The 17,826-nt window shown below is 34.2% G+C and overlaps 1 protein-coding gene across 2 annotated transcripts in view; it reads left to right on the forward strand.

Moving 5' to 3' along the window:
* Mef2 (myocyte enhancer factor 2) overlaps nucleotides 1-17,826 on the forward strand; it is a 73,834-nt gene that overhangs the window by 10,780 nt on the left and 45,228 nt on the right. The gene's annotated exons all lie outside the window — the stretch shown is intronic.

Below are 17,826 nucleotides of genomic sequence, written 5' to 3' on the forward strand. Positions count from 1 at the left end.
CAATTAATATACCAGAATAAAATATTAGAGTAAGAATAAAATATTTTTCTACATATTGGGATATTTAATTAAAAATAAATATATCCTAACGAATCGAGATATTTGATCTACTTCAAGATAGAATATTATTTTTAAATCTTTCTTTCTTTTTACGTCTACGTTTTTGACAGAATTTTATTAAAACATTTTGCGCGGCCTCGATTTTAATGCTATTAAATTATTCATTTTTGAGAAATAAATATTTTAGAAAAATATCAAATATATAAAATAATATTAATTATATATCAATTTAATTATGAAGTATTAAAAATGTACTTTAGCATAATTTTATTTTTATCTTAAAAGAAAGAATAGAGAGATGGACGATCGATAGAAACCAGCTTAATAATTTATGGATCGTAAAATCAAACGATCAATATATGTATTTGTAGATATATCAGTGCAATAATATATTCGTCGCTCGCATTTTGAGCATGCAAGCTGTCCGCATTGGAATAAAAAAGTGTCCATTTACACGAATGGTCGTGCCACTTACGAGAAATCAGAAAAGAACAAAAAAGACGTGTGCAGTTATCGCATTCTAAATACAATGTGCACTGTAAAAACACTAGTAAAGATTGGAGTTAATTAGGATATCAGCGATCGTGATAAAAAAAAAGGTTTTGACCTCAATTTTATAATTCTCGTTTTATTAAATAAATCTCTTTAGCTACTTCTTCAGATAGGTAAATAATATTTTTGTTAATTTGATTCGTGTTTACAATGCAGCTGTAAGCAATAACGTGCATATTCCAAATTTAGACTATTGTGTGTTTAAAAGCATTTCGTTGCAAAAAAATAAAACATTTAAAAACTTATTTTTTTCGCGAGGAAAAATAAATATAAAAGAAATATTTATTGTTGATTCGTGAAATTAAAATAAGTATTTCCAATAGCGTTTTAACTTTAGCGCGTGTGAATAAATAATTATTTTCTATTAACTATTTATAAGCTTAGTAGGAGAAATAGTTTCACGTAAATAGCTTTATTTCTTCTATTTTAAATATTAATTTGCTTCTCTGGGATCGTTGAACATTTCGCGTACAATAATGGCGTATACATCTTCAAATATCCAGCTATTTTTTTCTAAAGTTAATATTCAACTCTCATTAATTAAGCATACAATTTAAAGTTACGACGAGGACGGACTTCCTCACAAATATCCAGAAACGATACATTTTGTTCTCTCTAACAAGATTATTTGAAGGACAACGCTTGTTATGAAATGCGTATAACGCGTACATCTCGTTCGACCACGAATTCCTCGAATTCCCGATTATTTCAGAAAATTCTCTCCTCTTCCCTCCAAATTGTACCTGTACTAGGATTCGTTGCGACCGGCTGTTCCGGCAAAGGAACGCGCGAATGGAAACGCGATTCGTGTCCGCAGGAAAGGGAAGAATGACAGATCGCGCGCGCGAAACAACAAGGGTGAGAACGCCAGGAGGAAGAGAGGGAGAAGGAAGTGGGAAGTGGAAAAACGACAATCGCGACGTGAAAGGCAGGCCGCTCTCGCACGTGGCCGATAGGACCACGTGGGCTTTTCGCCTGCGTCATCGACCGACCGACCGACCGACCGACCGACCAACCGACCGACCGACCGACCGACCGACCGACCGATCGACCGAACGAACGTACGAACGAACCGACACCCCGTCGAGGGTATTGATTGAGGGTGGCCATGGTCGTTTCCATGACGACGTTTCTTTTACCTGTATACTTGTACACCGTGCCGCGCGCATGCATGATACACCTTTCCGGCTGTATATATGTCGTCGCGTAGGTGCGCGAGGTGTACCTAGACGCGGGATGGGGTGGTTTCCTCCCTTTTTCTACCCCCTTCGACCTCTTCTTCTCTTTCTCCGCTTCTAGTGCGACCATCGCGTGGATTACGAAGGGTAGACGAAGGAAACGCGCGCTCGATATTGAGATAAGGGAGATACACACGTTATCCTTCACGAACGCGCGCTCTTGAGATTGCTATTGTTTTGTCAAGTGTGAAGAATTGTCTTACTTTCTAGTGAGATCGAAGCGACGCGAGTAATGAAGTTACTTTATCTTACCTTCGACACTCCATTTTCGTTTATGTTAATCCAAAGTTATTAAATTACTACACAGACGGGATTTTCTCTCGTAGAATTTACTCTGAAAATCATATAATAATCGTGGAATAATATGGTATTGAAAAAAATGTTGTAAGAGTAAAATATTACAATAAAATATCTACCACAATAAGATATAAAATATGTTCAATTTACTAGGTACATATTAATATTTTTTATTGTGATAAACATTAAAGAAATTATTATAAAAATTTTTCCAATACCATATTGTGTTCCGCGATTATCTACCATAACTTTCAGGATAAATTCTAAAAGAAAATTCTTCTCCCCGCGTATATATTTTGTATAATTTGCCAAAGTAGAAAAGTATTTTTCATTTTTTTTTTTTTTTGTAATAAGACTGAAGTAATGCAATAATAATATGCAAGCACGTGCGACAAGAAAAAACTAATCACAAATATATATAATTCGTGAAATTATTACAACAGTTAACCTTTTCGTCTTTTTCTATAAAAGCTTGATAAAAGTTAAATTTAATTCTACTTTTTTTTAAACTGTATTCATTGATTATACTTTAAGATTGTATATCTTTCGATTATTTGTTAATTTTAAATCAATACAAAGCCAAACTAATTTTTATACAACGTGGGAATATTCATTATCAATGATTTTAAAATCATCGCAAAACAGGATATAAACATTTTTATTTATTCACAATTTTCTTATATGAAAAAGCATTGATTCCTCAGAGAAAAAAATTATTTGCACTGCACATATGTACATACTTTTTTTTGCTATTACACAATATGTTTTCTCAGTAGTAGCTGATCCACTGTATATTTACGTTTATAATATATGTCATTACGATCTGGAAATATAAAAGCTACAATCTCGCGTGAGTTATTGCCTGAAATGTAAAAGCGCGGTAATCAGAATGATAAGGCAATAACGATTGGAATTGTTGTTTGATCGCGCGAGATAATTTCGTATATATAATATAATGAACGTATAATTAGGCAGTTTGGAATACACACCAAATTTTCAAACACAAATAGAACAGCGTTGATGATCAAATTTATTAAAGAAATTACGACGCGTAGCCTTTGACGGGGCAACTCTTGCCACGAAGATTTCCTCTCTTTAAATCACTAAACCGACGAGAGATAATTCGAGTATTAGGTTATCTTTGTCCGCCCTGTATATCTCTTATTCTCATTGGCGTAGAGAGAAGCTTGTAAGTCGGGATTAACGCTAAAATATCATTTGTCATTAACATTTTGAATTGTTATATAATCACATGTTTCGAGAGAAATTATATTTATACTTCTCTCGATGTGCAGTTTCATAAATTTTTTTTAGTAAAATGTTATCGGTTTTAATTACGAAAAAAAGAAATTACTTTTTTAACTTTAAATTTATTTGTTCAAAATTGTAAAACAATATTTAAAAAATGCAAAATATATGAATAACGCACTGTTCAATGAGATTATCTCGTTTATGCAAAGTTACTTTGCTAATAGTTTTCTACTTACAGTGTTTAAAAAAATAATCTTCGAGAAAAGTTTTGCGTAAACATTAAAATTTAAAGCCACAATCTCCACTTGATTCCTCTCGACCAATAGAGCCAAACGCGATGTTATTGCGACAATTATGAAAGAAAGAACATGAAAAGGAATTTGAATCCTATGGTTGGGATCTCAAAAATTCCCCCTGTTCCTTCTCTTAACATCCCCTGTAAAGAAATAGGCGAGAAAAATATTGGTCCGAAAGTCGGTTCTCGATTCAGCCGAATTTCTGAGATCCCAACCACAGGATACAAAAATTTGGAAACTAAGGAATTTGTATTCTGTGGTTGGGATCTCAGAAATTCCCCTTGTTCCTCTCCCAACTTTCACTGTAAAGAAATAGGCAAGAAAAATATTGGTCCGAAAGTCGGTTCCCGATTCAGCCGACTTTCGGAACAATATTTTTCTCGCCTATTTCTTTACAGGGGATGTTAAGAGAAGGAACAGGGGGAATTTTTGAGATCCCAACCATAGGATTCAAATTCCTTTTCAAATGTTCTTTCTTTCATAATTGTCGCAATAACATCGCGTTTGGCTCTATTGGTCGAGAGGAATCAAGTGGAGATTGTGGCTTTAAAAATTAAAAGAGCTGACTCAATAAGTATTCTCATTATTAAAATTTAAATTTATAAATAAATTGCCTTGGGTATCTATTGATCTTGGCGAGAATCGTTTCTGCTCTTGTTGGTTTAAATTTTGATTGCGAACACTTCATCACGTTTATGATCAATACCATTCTATTAAAATCACGAAATTCTAGCGAAACGATGGGAAAAAGTGACAGAAAAATTTTTCACAAATAATAAATATTTTGTTAAAATTTCAACAAGTTGAAGAGTTGTCAAATTGGGGCCAAATTCTTTCTTCATTCCCTTGTGTTTCGAAATACGAATAAATGTATATTGAAAAAAATCATAATAAATTTATGTGAAATGAAGAAATTGCGAACGTCGGGACGAGGAAAACGTGATTCGACCTCTCAGGAATCGATACGTGAGAAGAGTCGTGTCGGTCAGCTGACAAGGCGCCGGGCGATATCCGGCAGTGAACGAGAAATAAAAGGAGTGTGGGTGGTGAAAAAGAAGGGGTGGGAGGGCAGAAAAGAAGGAATGCTATGAGAAAAACACGCAGATACATTATTACGTATTGCCGGCTAGCAGCAAACGCAGTTCAGCACTTTTTACTTGTTGAACTTTATGTATTCAATTTTTTACATACACACACGCAAACGCATGTATAGAGAAGAAAGAGAGAGCTGAAAAGAGAGAACTTCATTAATATGCTTGATTTTATTTGACGTAATAACGTGAAAAAATCGATTAGCGCAGAATTAAATAATAAAAAAATATAATTTATAATACTGCAGTACTAAAAACTGGAAAAAAGTTCATTTCGGAGCAGAAAAGGCGTCCTCGTATTTTTTTTGGAAATTCCAAATTGAAATTGTTAAAAATATTAAAAGGTTTTTTTTTCGAATAATAATATTTATTCAAACAGAATACAGAAAATAATTGTAATAATATAAAATATAAAATATGAAATATATTTGTAATAATATTTTCAAAAAGAGACAGTACTCTTTGCATAGATTTAATAAAATATCAGCATACGTATGACATCTGTAAAAATAATGTTTTTAAAGGCCAGCAATCACATAACATATGTACATGTACAATATATGAAAAACGAGTTTTATTCTTTAGGAAAAAATAATCGTAAAAATCCTCTATCTTTTTTAATAAAAATTAATTTTTATCGGATTAAATATTATACATATATATTTTAAATATTTGGTGCTTAATAATTATAATCTGATCAATAAAAAATAAAGAGATAAATTGCTGGTATAATTAAGTTGACAATAGTATAAAATTTTAATATTATTTTTTTCAAAGCTTTTACATTATTTTTATCGTACGCCTTTTTTTATAAACAAAAAATACCAAGAAACACATTTGCGCGAGAAATACTCTGAATTCCATTTTCTATTACATAGAAAAAATGCACAGTAGAAAAATTTCTGTTTTCTTGTTAAAAACGGTCCTCGTTAAAATTTTTATGTTAAATATTTTACACATTCATGTGTTAATTTAACGTATTTTACTGTTTTGTTAATTGAACTTAAATGTTAAATTATTAAAAAAATTGAAAAAAATGTAAAAATTACACAATGTGCATCTATTTTTAATTTTAAACAATAAATACAATTTCGTTTTATCAGTGACAATATTTTTCTGTTAAAATTTACAGAAAAAAAATCTTGACTTTCTATTTCATAATATAATATACGTACAGATAATAAAATCTAAAATTAACACATTTATTCCAAATTATTTGAAGTTTTGCATTTATTTGGTGTTAAAATATTAACCCAATATTTGTGTCTCATGTCAAATTAATAACAGAAATTTTCCAACTGTGCTATATAGATACAACGAAATAAGTGAAACTTACGCACATGTGGCATTGTCCCTGAAGACGTAAATCCATTCGCGTGGTGGATGAGATTTCATAGAGGGACGGCCGTCGCGACGCGGTTCGAGCTCAAGAAGGTGTCGGGGGCGGCGGAGATGAAGCACGCGGAAAACGCAAACTACGTGGGGGACAGAGCTACGGGGATGACGGGACGGGGTGCGACGCGAGGAGGGCAGTTGCGACGCCGGGCGTCCGGTGATCGCGCCTTAAAAGGTCCGACGCCGCACGCGCCCAGCAGCTGCCAGTTCTCCCTCTTCTCCCACTTTTTCTCTCTCTTCGCTTCTGGCTTTCCGCGTTAGCAGCGGCGTGAACGCGCTCTTCGCGTTTCTTCTTACCTTTTTTTCTCCCGCGCATCCAGGTCTTTTTTTTTTTTTTTTTTTTTCTTCTCATTGTTAGTCTTCATCGTGGCTCTCTAATCTTCTTATCTTATCTCGCGGCAAATTATACGGTGTCGCTGATTTTCCTGGTTTCTCTCCCTCGTGCGAGCTCTCTCCTCTTCGACGCCGCCGATCAGCCGCCTCCGTCTCGTCACGCTCGGCCCTCGCGTTTTGGAGCACGACGGCGAGTATCGCGTTTCAAGTTAACGGCAGCAGCGTGCAAAGTACCGCGAGCGAGTACGAGGGTGAGAGAGACAGAAGTAGATTCGGGAGGGGCAAACGCGCGTGTGCGTGATTCACGCGTGACGTCTGCACCAACAGTGACGCTCGTAGCGGAGATCGAGAATCGAATCTTTGGATGATGACGACGGTGACCCAGGTGCTTTTCTCTTAATCGAGCAAATATTTTTTTTTTATTTTAGAATCTCGTTATTCTTCTTGCAAATTCTTTTTTCCTCGAGTATACGGCAATGTTAAACGTGATTACATCGATTGAATCAAATAATACATTTAGATTCAAAATTGAGTATGTTTAAAATAAAAAATAAAAAATTCGAATAAATATATATTTCGGCACGATACAAAATGCAAATTATATATAAAAGTTTGAAGAACGAAAAAGGAACACGAAGACTAAATATTATCTTCTTTGTTTTTTTATTCATAAATAAATCCGCAGATTCTTTCTTTATAGCAGGCAAGGAATCGATTATATTGATATTAATTTTGATAATATTAATAATGCCTCAATATGTTCATGACGCAATTAAGAAAAAAATTTGTCTGTTACTACTAAAATTACTTAACTCATAATAAATAATATATATCACATCAATAGAATTCGTCCGTGATCTTGTGATGACGCACGAGGAATTGGCAATGTTATAATATATTCGCAATCTTTAGAATAATAGAATATATCTTACGTCCGCGTAATCCAAGGCGTAATCATAATTTAATCTTTAATATTTAAATACATAAATTAATAACGTTAATATAACGACTGATAACGACAAGGCGTCTCTTACAAATGTTTATTTTAGGTTTAAAAGGATTTAGGCAGATATAGAGATATAGAGACAAAATAATGTTATTTATTTGAAATGTAAAATAATTATACTTACAAAAGCTATTTCTCTCATTATAAAATAAATAGTTAATATAAGATATAATTTTTTCCTATTTGGTGTGTTAATACAACTTCTATTTTAAATATTTACCACAACATTAAAAAATATTTGAAATTTATTATTTTGAGGTAACATATTTAAAAAAAAAATAATTTTATGAAATATTAAGATTTTTTGTATATTTTGATATAATAGTTTTGAATAAATGTTTCTTTTATATTTGTATCTATATCATTAATCATGACAAATCAATTTTTTAAATAATATTTTCAAATAAAACTATTTAAAATTTAAATATAATTAATTTCACACAAATAGTCTGCATTTAAAAGATGCCCTAAACAAGTCACAAGTAGATGATAAAAAAACTCTAGGACATTCAAATATTAATTTATAATATTAGTAGAAAAATATATACCATTTGCCAAAATTAAAATTGAATAAATCTGAAATATCTGATTTCCTATTTCCTGTTTATTAAAATTACGATCGTGTTTCTTCGAAAAATGTGGTTTTGTGGCAGGAAATCGTTATTTTATTATAGGAAACCAGCTTTGAAATATTTTTTCACATTTTATTGTTCTGTAACATACCTTTTATATAATTTGTATACACGTTGAAAATGTGTTATATAAGTGTTACGTGCGATTTAAGATCATCAAAAAATATACGTTTTATAATTGAGTATAAATATTTCGCAGAAGTACAAATACCTAATATAATTTGATGATGAAATATATTAGGAATTGTGCAAGAATTATTTATATAAGCAAATATAATAACTTCGAAGTTGTATTAATTTAAAAGTGACTTTAAAAAAATCTATTCTCGTTGACTTGAATATGTGGACGAAAAAAAGATAAAGTATTATTGAAGTTTCCTGTACAAAGTAAATTATCATTTGTTTACTCCATCCTTTTATCACGTCCAAAATTTATTAGAAAGATACGATACAAATCATCTCTTTCAATCAAAAAATGTGAACCGTTAATAAAAAAAACTTCGAATTATTTACATAGTAATTACTATGCAAATAGGACAGAGGCAAATATATAAAGGGTAAAGATTTTACCGGCGCTTTTCGAGCGCGTGGCATCGAGAAACTTGTGCACACGCGCAATTCATACACACGTGCAGCATGTTCTCGAAATGCCATGCCGATGCGCTCGTGCAGCCCTCGAAAGCCCTTGGGCAGACCTGCATCCCGTCGCTCTCACCCTGTTCTCTCACTTATTCGCTTTGTGCCACCCGTTGGGAGGAAGGGCGTCCGGCACTTATGTTCAAGTTATGATATCCCACTGGAGAAATGACACTGCAGTCAATCACAGTGACATTTAACCTTTTAATTAAAATTTATATACGTATATATACAATTATACATATAAGCTTGTATTTATACGCCGAGAGAATTTTCTCTTAAAATTTATCCTGAAAATCGTGATAATCGTGGGACAACATGGTATTGAAATATCTACCATAATAAGATATAAAATATTTTTATTGTGGTAAATATTAATCAGAGAAACTTTTATCAAATTCTTCCAATACCATACGATTACCATGATTTTCAGAGTGAATTCTGAGAGAAAATTCTTCGTGTATAACCAAATTAAAAGAATATTATTTTTAATGTAAATATAACAAAGAGATAGCACAATATATACAAATATTCTTTTTATTTTTAGAATCATTATTTTATTATTTCTTTCAACTTTGTATCTTTCACAATTCAAAGGAACACAAAAGAATTTAGAAACTTGGATAATTATACAATTTTATATCTGTCATCTTTTAATTTTATTCTCAAAAGAAATATTTTTATATTATAATTTGATAATGACGTAATTTATTCATAAATTTTTATTTCACTTTTTTAATATGTTTGAGTCAATTTTTTGTTATTACATATAGCTTTTTCATATTTATTATACATGACATGTTGAATGTTTCAATTTTATTCTAATTTTCTTTGTATTTTTTTCTATCTATTATTTGTTTCTGTCGGGAAGATACATTTTTGATTTTGTATTCGATAGACAAAGCGGGAAAGCGTGTAACACTACGCAATGACTGCCACGTGCTCCGGATGTGAAACATGTGCGGGAATTCGTGCGGCGACTAATCATTTACGAAAAATCTATGTGTAAATTAGAGAATAATATTTTACGCTCGCGTCCTTGCGTCTTCGGGATGACTCATTGATTGAGTAGGACCAGTTTTAAACTCGTTTAAAAATTTCGATATAAAAAATGATCGTTTTCTACACGTATAAACGTGACAGCGCAGTGTGCATTTTAATTTGGAATATCACTATAAATTTAATGTATTCATAAATTCAAACTTTTTACCAAAGTGTCTATTTTACTAGAGTCTATTTTTGTTCAAATTCTATCGACTTTTAAAGCGTTTTCTCATCTTGATTAATAATTTAAATTGAAATTTTGCTCAAGACACCTCTCGTTATTGAGGCAAAAATTTCTCATATCTATTCGCACTTAACTATCTTCCATCAGGCCATCTATTAAGCTTAAATAGAAAGAAATATAATTAGAAGTGCTGCATCACACACACACACACACAATGTAAATAAAAAAAAAAAAGTAAAACCGCAGCTCTCGTATGAGAAGAATCCTTTGATCCAGATTCTTCCTTCTATCGATCGATGTATCAGCAACATGAAAATCTGGCACTAAACATCGTTTCACCCCACACGTGGCCGTGTTGCTACCCGAGTGCTGGACACGTGTTTCCCGGTCTCCTACAGAGAAATTTCTCTCCGGGATAAGATCCCGGCGTTTGGGGTTGTTATACAATAACTCTGTCTTTAAAGGGGTCTTGTCTTATCTTCCGATAAGACAACATTCCTGATAATTTTCATATCTTATTTTCATCGAGCGCATGCATTTCCTGTGAGATGTACGTATGAAAATGAGTATTAGTAAAAATAAAAATTACAATGAATTGTATGGTTACACATTTTTTTTTAAGTCTCGAGAGTGAATGTAATATTAAATTTAGTGTATTTCTGTTCTAGAAAATTATCTTCAAATTTTTTCGTTGCTTTTTTTTTATTCAAAAGATCGATATATATTAAAGTATTAAAGGATATCGACAGATATTGAAAAGTAGTTAAAACTTTAAAGTGCTCCGATTTTAAAACTGCGAATTGTATAATTATTTTGTGAAAGAAAAATACACGTGAAATTTTTTTAGACAACAATTCATTAGACTACAATTTCATTAATGAGCATAATTTAGCACAGAGAAAAGGAAATTTATGCGATACCTACTAATATACTGCGGATCAAATTTTTTGTGGGAATAATCTGGAGTCTCTCTCGTTATTTTTTCAATTTAATTATTTAATTAATTCAAAAGATATCACTTAATCAAATTTAATTACTTAGAATTGCGACGGAGTTTACATTTCCACTTACGGGCTTCTCGTTAGTTCGAAGCGCATTACATCGCTCTCACGCTATAGTAGAGAGGATAATCCCAAGGGATACGACCCGCTTTTCAGAGATAATCCACTTGATCGGCGCGCATCTCGTTGATTGCGAACGTATCGTAGTCGTGGTTTCCGATACTCCGTGCTTCGGTAGTTAAATGCAGATGCTGATCGTTTATATAAATGGATGATATTCTCGGCAAACGAGATGGCAAATTAGACACTTAATGAGGAAGAATATTATAGACGATAAGGAGTCGTGGGAGAGAGAGAACGCGATGAATAACAGTATGCAACTTGAATTATTCGGTTACAGGATAATGATGTTTATACATGCTGCAAGTAGAAAGTATAATAGTCAATTTCTGGGATTCTCCGGCATTTCATTTCATTTCGTTTCGTCAGATGTGAAGCAAAAATCGGAAATGCAACATTTATTAAATGTCTTTAATTTATGTGAATCTTATTGTAAAAGCAAACTCCTTACGCAGTTTTTCTTTCGATCGGTTTTCATACTTTTGTTTACGATTTTTTATTTTTAATGATACAAAATATGCAAATAGCGACCTAAGAATTGAGAGCTGAAAGTTGAAAACTAGAACTCGACGTAAGTTTATATAAGAACGGATCTTTATTCTTAAAGTTTCTTCTTTTAAATTACTTTATGGAAATTGAATAGCAACAAAATTTTCATTTGAGTTAATTCTCATTATAATTTTTAAACGATAACAAATTTCTATATATATAGACAAAATTTTATCAATTATTAGACATTAAATTATTAATGTATTACAGTTGCTTAAATCTGATGGAGATGTTTAAAAATAAATGCTGAGATGTAAATGTCGAATTTTTAATGAAAATATCAATCTAAACATAAATAATAAAATAAATATAAAATATATAATATATATATAATATAAATATAGAGAATAATTTTTTTTATTTATTATCAACAAATGATTATTGACCTTGGTTTGTCATTATGTTTTCTCTCTCTCTCTCTCTCTCTCTCTCCAATTATTCGGCATCAATATTTCGAAGCTTTGCAAGCATTTCTAAGCTTACGTAGGGATTTGGCGGATGTTGTGTGATACTAGGCGGGAGTTTCGGCAGGAGAGGGCAACGATACGAAGAGGGGTGCGGTCCGGGGGGAGGAAAAGCTACGCCAGGGGAGGGCGCGCGTCACTTACTTGAAGCACGTGCTCTGGTTTCTGGCGGCTGCTCCTGCTCAGCCTCAGAGAACTCGGCCCTGGCCGGCTGCTGCCTGCGCGGTTTAATTTTAGCCGCGAAGCTTTAACTTCGCCGTGTCATAGGACAAAGAATATGGCGCGTTGCACTCGCGCCAATATCCACCCCTTGAGTCTCTCCCCCCCTTCTCCCTTCCCCTTTTTGTTCCCTTTTCCTCTCGTTGCGAGACGCGTCTTTCGTTGAGATGCGCGCATTTTGTCCGCGTTTTCCGCAGAGATACCTATACGATGAAAATTCAGTAGCAATTATCTCTACCTTGTGAAGAAAAGACGGTCTTTGTGCGAAGATCTCGCAAATATTTTGTCGAGAGAATTTCTGAAATGTGAATATCAGTTTTCTTAATTGTTGCCAAAGCAATTGCTTTTTGTTATCCAGAAGCTAGAAATGCCTCGGGGATGGCGTCTAATTTTCATAGATATTATATTGTATATATATATAATATATCAACACTTCTGAAATTGTTGGCAGATAATATTATTGTAATAATTTGATTTGCGATGAAACAAATTATGTAATTACATCGTCAGACTTGAACTTCTCGTTTGATCAATACTGGTGACAGAAAGGCAACTTTTTTCGACGTACATAAATGTTACATCATAATTTATTTATCATTATCTGTTACACTTTGCACGAAGAGTACGTAAAAGCGGTTGTATTGATTTTACTTTCTAAATAAATTTGCAACATTTTGTGAAATGGGGGAAAAACACAATTATATAGATATAAGAATATTATATAATTTTATTTGAATCTGAATGTGAAACTGCGAAAGTATTGAATGCTATTATGCGCTTCGCGAACTCGCGCTGATCGATATTAATATTTACAGAACGTAAAATCACTACACAGAGAGAATTTTCTCTTAGAATTCACTCTGAAAATCATTGTAATCGTGACATAATATGGTATTGGAAGAATTTTATAAGAGTTTTTCTGATTAATATTTACCACAATAAAAAATTCAAAATTCAAATTCCTCAGGAGTTCTAAAAAAAATTCTGATGACACAACAAATTATTTTTAATACTTTTAATGTTATCCCTGATTTAAAATTTTTATTTTGTGAGGTTAATACCTCCAAAATTCACCGATTGTTTTTTTCTTAATTCGTCAGAACTATTTTGAAAATTAATAAGGAACTCTATAGAATTCTTTCCTCAGAGTGCACTCTCAGAACTCTAAAAAAAAAAATTAATTTTTTGAAAGATGAAGGCGCCAACTTCTCTCACAGAGAAAAAAATAATATCTATCATAATAAGACAAAATATTATTAATTCCAAAGAAATTCTCTCTTAAAAAATTCTTCCAATACCATATATTGGTCCCACGATTACCATGATTTTCAGGAAAAATTCTAAAAGAAAATTCTCTTTATGTACATAGAAAAAATGTATTAATTTGACTACAAATCTTTCAACTAAATTACTATTTTGTTAACTGAAACATGATTATTAATTAAGTCAAATATACGTTTTATTAGATTTAAAATGTTATATTTCAATATTTTTATACGTTCGATTAATGAAATAATATTTAGTCGAAAGGTTTAGTCAAGTTAATAATTTTTTCAGTGTAGAAACGAAGAAGCTCGCGCGCAAGAACGCAACGAACATGTTCGCGTCTTAAAGTCCGATCGGCGAGTTCGCGCGCAATTTTTCGCGCGAACGGCGATTTCCTCTTTTCCGCGACGCGGCTGAGGAAGTTTGCCGCCGCGCGGTATATATCGAGTTTGTGATGCGAGAGGCGATGACGTAGATAATGTATGCGTTCATCGATTAGATACACGTGGAGCACGTATAGAGCTTCCAGCGCGCATCGTGTATACACAAAGCTAACTTATACTCGACGAAGCGAGATGTAACGCGTTCGCGGCTGAACGCTGAAAATTCCAGCTGGAAAACTCTCTCTCTCTCTCTCTTTCTCTTTTGTTATATTGCTACTCGTGAAAGCTCGCTATCGCCTATTCGAATTAAAGTCCAGGGTAATTAAAAGAGCGCACGTGTGCAACGGGAAATAACAACGCTAAAACATAGTTAGGTTGAATATCCACTTTTGAAATCTCGTTTCGATTCGATACGCCTGCATTTATAAGTTTTGTTTTGTCAATAAAACTCTAAAGTCATTAACATACTGTAACGTGTGCAATACTTTGTTTATTTTATTTTGTTTTTCACGTAGTTTCGAAATAATATTAAAATAATATCAAAATGTGAATCGACATAAATTTTATCTTGAAATTGTATAATATTAAAGCTCGAGAAAAATATATATTTTTTTTTTATAATTCATTAATGAATTTTTTAAAAAATTCTCTGGAGCTTTAATATTATACAATTTGCGTAATACTAAATACAATTTGTATAATACTAAAGCTCCAGAGAAAAATATATTTTTTAAAAACTCAATTAATGAATTTAAAAAAAGATTCACATTAATGAATTTTTAAAAAATATTTTTTTCTGGAACTTCGGTATTATACAATGAAAAATATGTGAAATTCGATTCTGTCAAATTTAAAACACAAAAATAAATACTCAACTTTGATCCCAAGTTCTGTTCACGTCAGCTACATGATTTTCGAGAGTGCGTGCACCTTTTTTCCATCTAATAATGTTTGATTCCGTAAAAAAATTCGCGCTGGAACATAATATCGCGAATCAAGTTCCCCGTTTCGATTAACCGGCACGAGTCATGTTGCTATAGCGATGTAATTCAACGGAGGAAGAAGTCACGATACGGTCGCACGTGTGCGCGCTCTCGGTTGGGGATGCTGGCCCTCCTGGACCGTCGATGCGTACGCAGAGAGGGAGAGGAAGAGAGAGAGAGAGAGAGAGAGAGAGAGAGAGAGAGAGAAAGGATTTCCACACAAAGCGATATGCGTATACGCGGCTGAATAAAGAGGAATAAAGACAGATACGAGAGGGAGAGGGCGCGAAATGGGGAGGAAAAAGGGGGGGTGAAAGGGGGGGAGGTAGAGGGGGCGGTTCGCAGCAGCCGGCCGCGCCGTCAGCTGCCGACAGATTTATCGAATGGCACGTGCCGATCCGGAGCGATGTCGTTTTGTACTTTTCTGCCTTCTCGGCCGAGAGCGAGAGCGGCGTTCTCTCTCCTCGAGAGGGCTGCTGCAAAAAGTCCCTGCAGCTTTCTCCCTCTCTCTCTCTCTCTTCCTTCTCCTTTGCCTCCACCCGCTTGTAAAACGCGATCGGTTGACCCATTCCAGAGACGCGAGACAACCCCGGTTTGTGCTCTTCCGCTCCGGACATTCCTCGATGATTCTCGCGGGATTCCTAGAGCTTGACAGAAGGAAAGAGAGGGCAAGAAAGAGAGAGACTTATATGAAGCTCTCTGCCATTAGCGCTACGTGACGCATTTCGTGCGTGCGGTTATTTTTGGTCACCACGTATCTATGTATGTATGTACGTACGCTTTTGCCGACGGTTCTAATTAACGTTAAGGGATTACGGCTAGTAGCCGCTACGGATGTCTAGCTGAAATGTCAAGGTGATAGAAATTTGAAATTAAACTCGTATTTCGTACAGTTGTCAAGAGGCATCTCTCTCTCTCACTCTGGGTCCAAGAATCTCTCCGCATCTCGCAACATCGTCGAGATCGAGTTTCGACACGCGATCCTCCTCCCGGTTCATTCGTTCGCAACGATGAAAATCCAATAATGCATGTAAATTACATTCAAAAGTTGACCTATAAGCAAGAATAACAACTTTCCAGTTGCCACTTTGCGGTATATAATTGTCATAGTTTTGATTTTCGGTTTAAATACGTAATGAATCCGATACGAGAGATGTATCTCGCGAATAAATCCAGGACAGAGCGCGCGATATTATATTTCTCGTTTTTTATTCGAAGAATTCTAAATTTGTCGCATTATAGATCGCGAAAAACGGAATGCACCCTGATGCGCGCGCTCGGAGATACGATTTCGGAATCGATCGATCGTTTTTTCCCGCTCGAGGGAAGCGAGGAAACATGCTAATTAAAATGTATATCCGCAACCGCATATTCGTCGAAAATTTTCCGTCCACACAATCTTTTACCAAAGTACTTATATATATAAGAACGACACCGGCGACGAATCAATGGCGAATCGATTCCTGATAATTGGCGGGACGAACTTTGGAAGTCCTCGTATATGCGAATTAATATTTCCACGGACCAATAATGTCGGTGATAACCAGCGGAAGAGGTAGAATGTGAAAAGGGGTTGAGGAGGGACGAGGGAAAGATTTCGCCGATGGAAGAGAGAATGCGAGCGTATTAAGAGTGACTTAAATTAATAACGTTCGCTATTTCGGAGTCGCTTCCAGGCACCGCTAACCCGATTAGCAGCCGAATGCAGGCAGCGACGAGAGAGCAATGTGAGAGAGAAAGAGAGAGAGAGATAACGCAGGCATAAGTAATTCATCGACGGATCTCGCGGCGTGACTGGCTGCTGGCTATGGTAGTGGCGCAGTAATTATGGAAACTTCGACGTTACGTCAGGCTTTATAATTGGACGGATATATATCTCCCTCTCTGTTGCCTTCGCGCAAGGGATGCTGCGGAGGGATGCCAAGGGGCGGCAAATTCGGTATCGCGAATCGCATTATGTCACGTCACTCACGGATCCGGTACATGTCTCTCTCTTTCTATCTTGCATTCGCGTGATTTGATTTATCCAACGCGGCTCCGTTAAATAAAATAACTCGGCCCGCCGCTTAACGCCGGTTAGCCATCACTTTACGGCGATATAAGCGTCATTTTCGTCTCCGTGACAAAGTCCGCTTCCGTGCGATTATTTCGAATTATTATTTTTGAAGATCTCCTGAACCGAATTTGCGCGAAGCATATATACAGAGTGTCCGGTGACTGACGGACCAACGATTATAAATGGATTCTTTGGTCAATTTGGGAACGATTTTTCCTCGGCGAAAATGTCGAAAAAGGTCATCATTTTTTTACAACTTTCTAATATTTGTCATTATGTATCTTTATAACTAAGCCTCAAATTAAAATTTTATTATAGTAAACTCTACCTGAAATTAACTGAAGAACTCGAAAATTATTGACTTCTCAACATTTTTGCTAAGGAAAAATCGTCTCCAAATTGGCCAGAGAATCCGCCCTTAATCATTGGTCCGTTAGTTACCGGACACCCTGTATATGATCGTTCAATCGCTTTTCACGCGATCGCGAATGCGAGCTATATATTTTTATTATTTATAAACACGGAGAGAATTTTCTCTTGGAATTTTCCCTGAAAATCATGGTAATTGTATAATAAATAATAATAAAAATATTAATATGTGTGTACACAGTAAATTTTACTAATTGTAATCAAACATTTTATATCTTATTGTGGTACATAATAATAATTTTTTATTGTGATAAATATTAATCGAAGCAACTTATAAAATTCTTTTAATACTATATTATCCTATATCATCGATTATCATGATTTTCAGGGTAAATTCTAAG

The sequence above is a fragment of the Nylanderia fulva genome, unplaced genomic scaffold (genome assembly GCF_048542155.1).
Source record: "Nylanderia fulva isolate GAGA-0341 unplaced genomic scaffold, ASM4854215v1 Scaffold14, whole genome shotgun sequence".
NCBI lineage: Eukaryota > Metazoa > Arthropoda > Insecta > Hymenoptera > Formicidae > Nylanderia > Nylanderia fulva.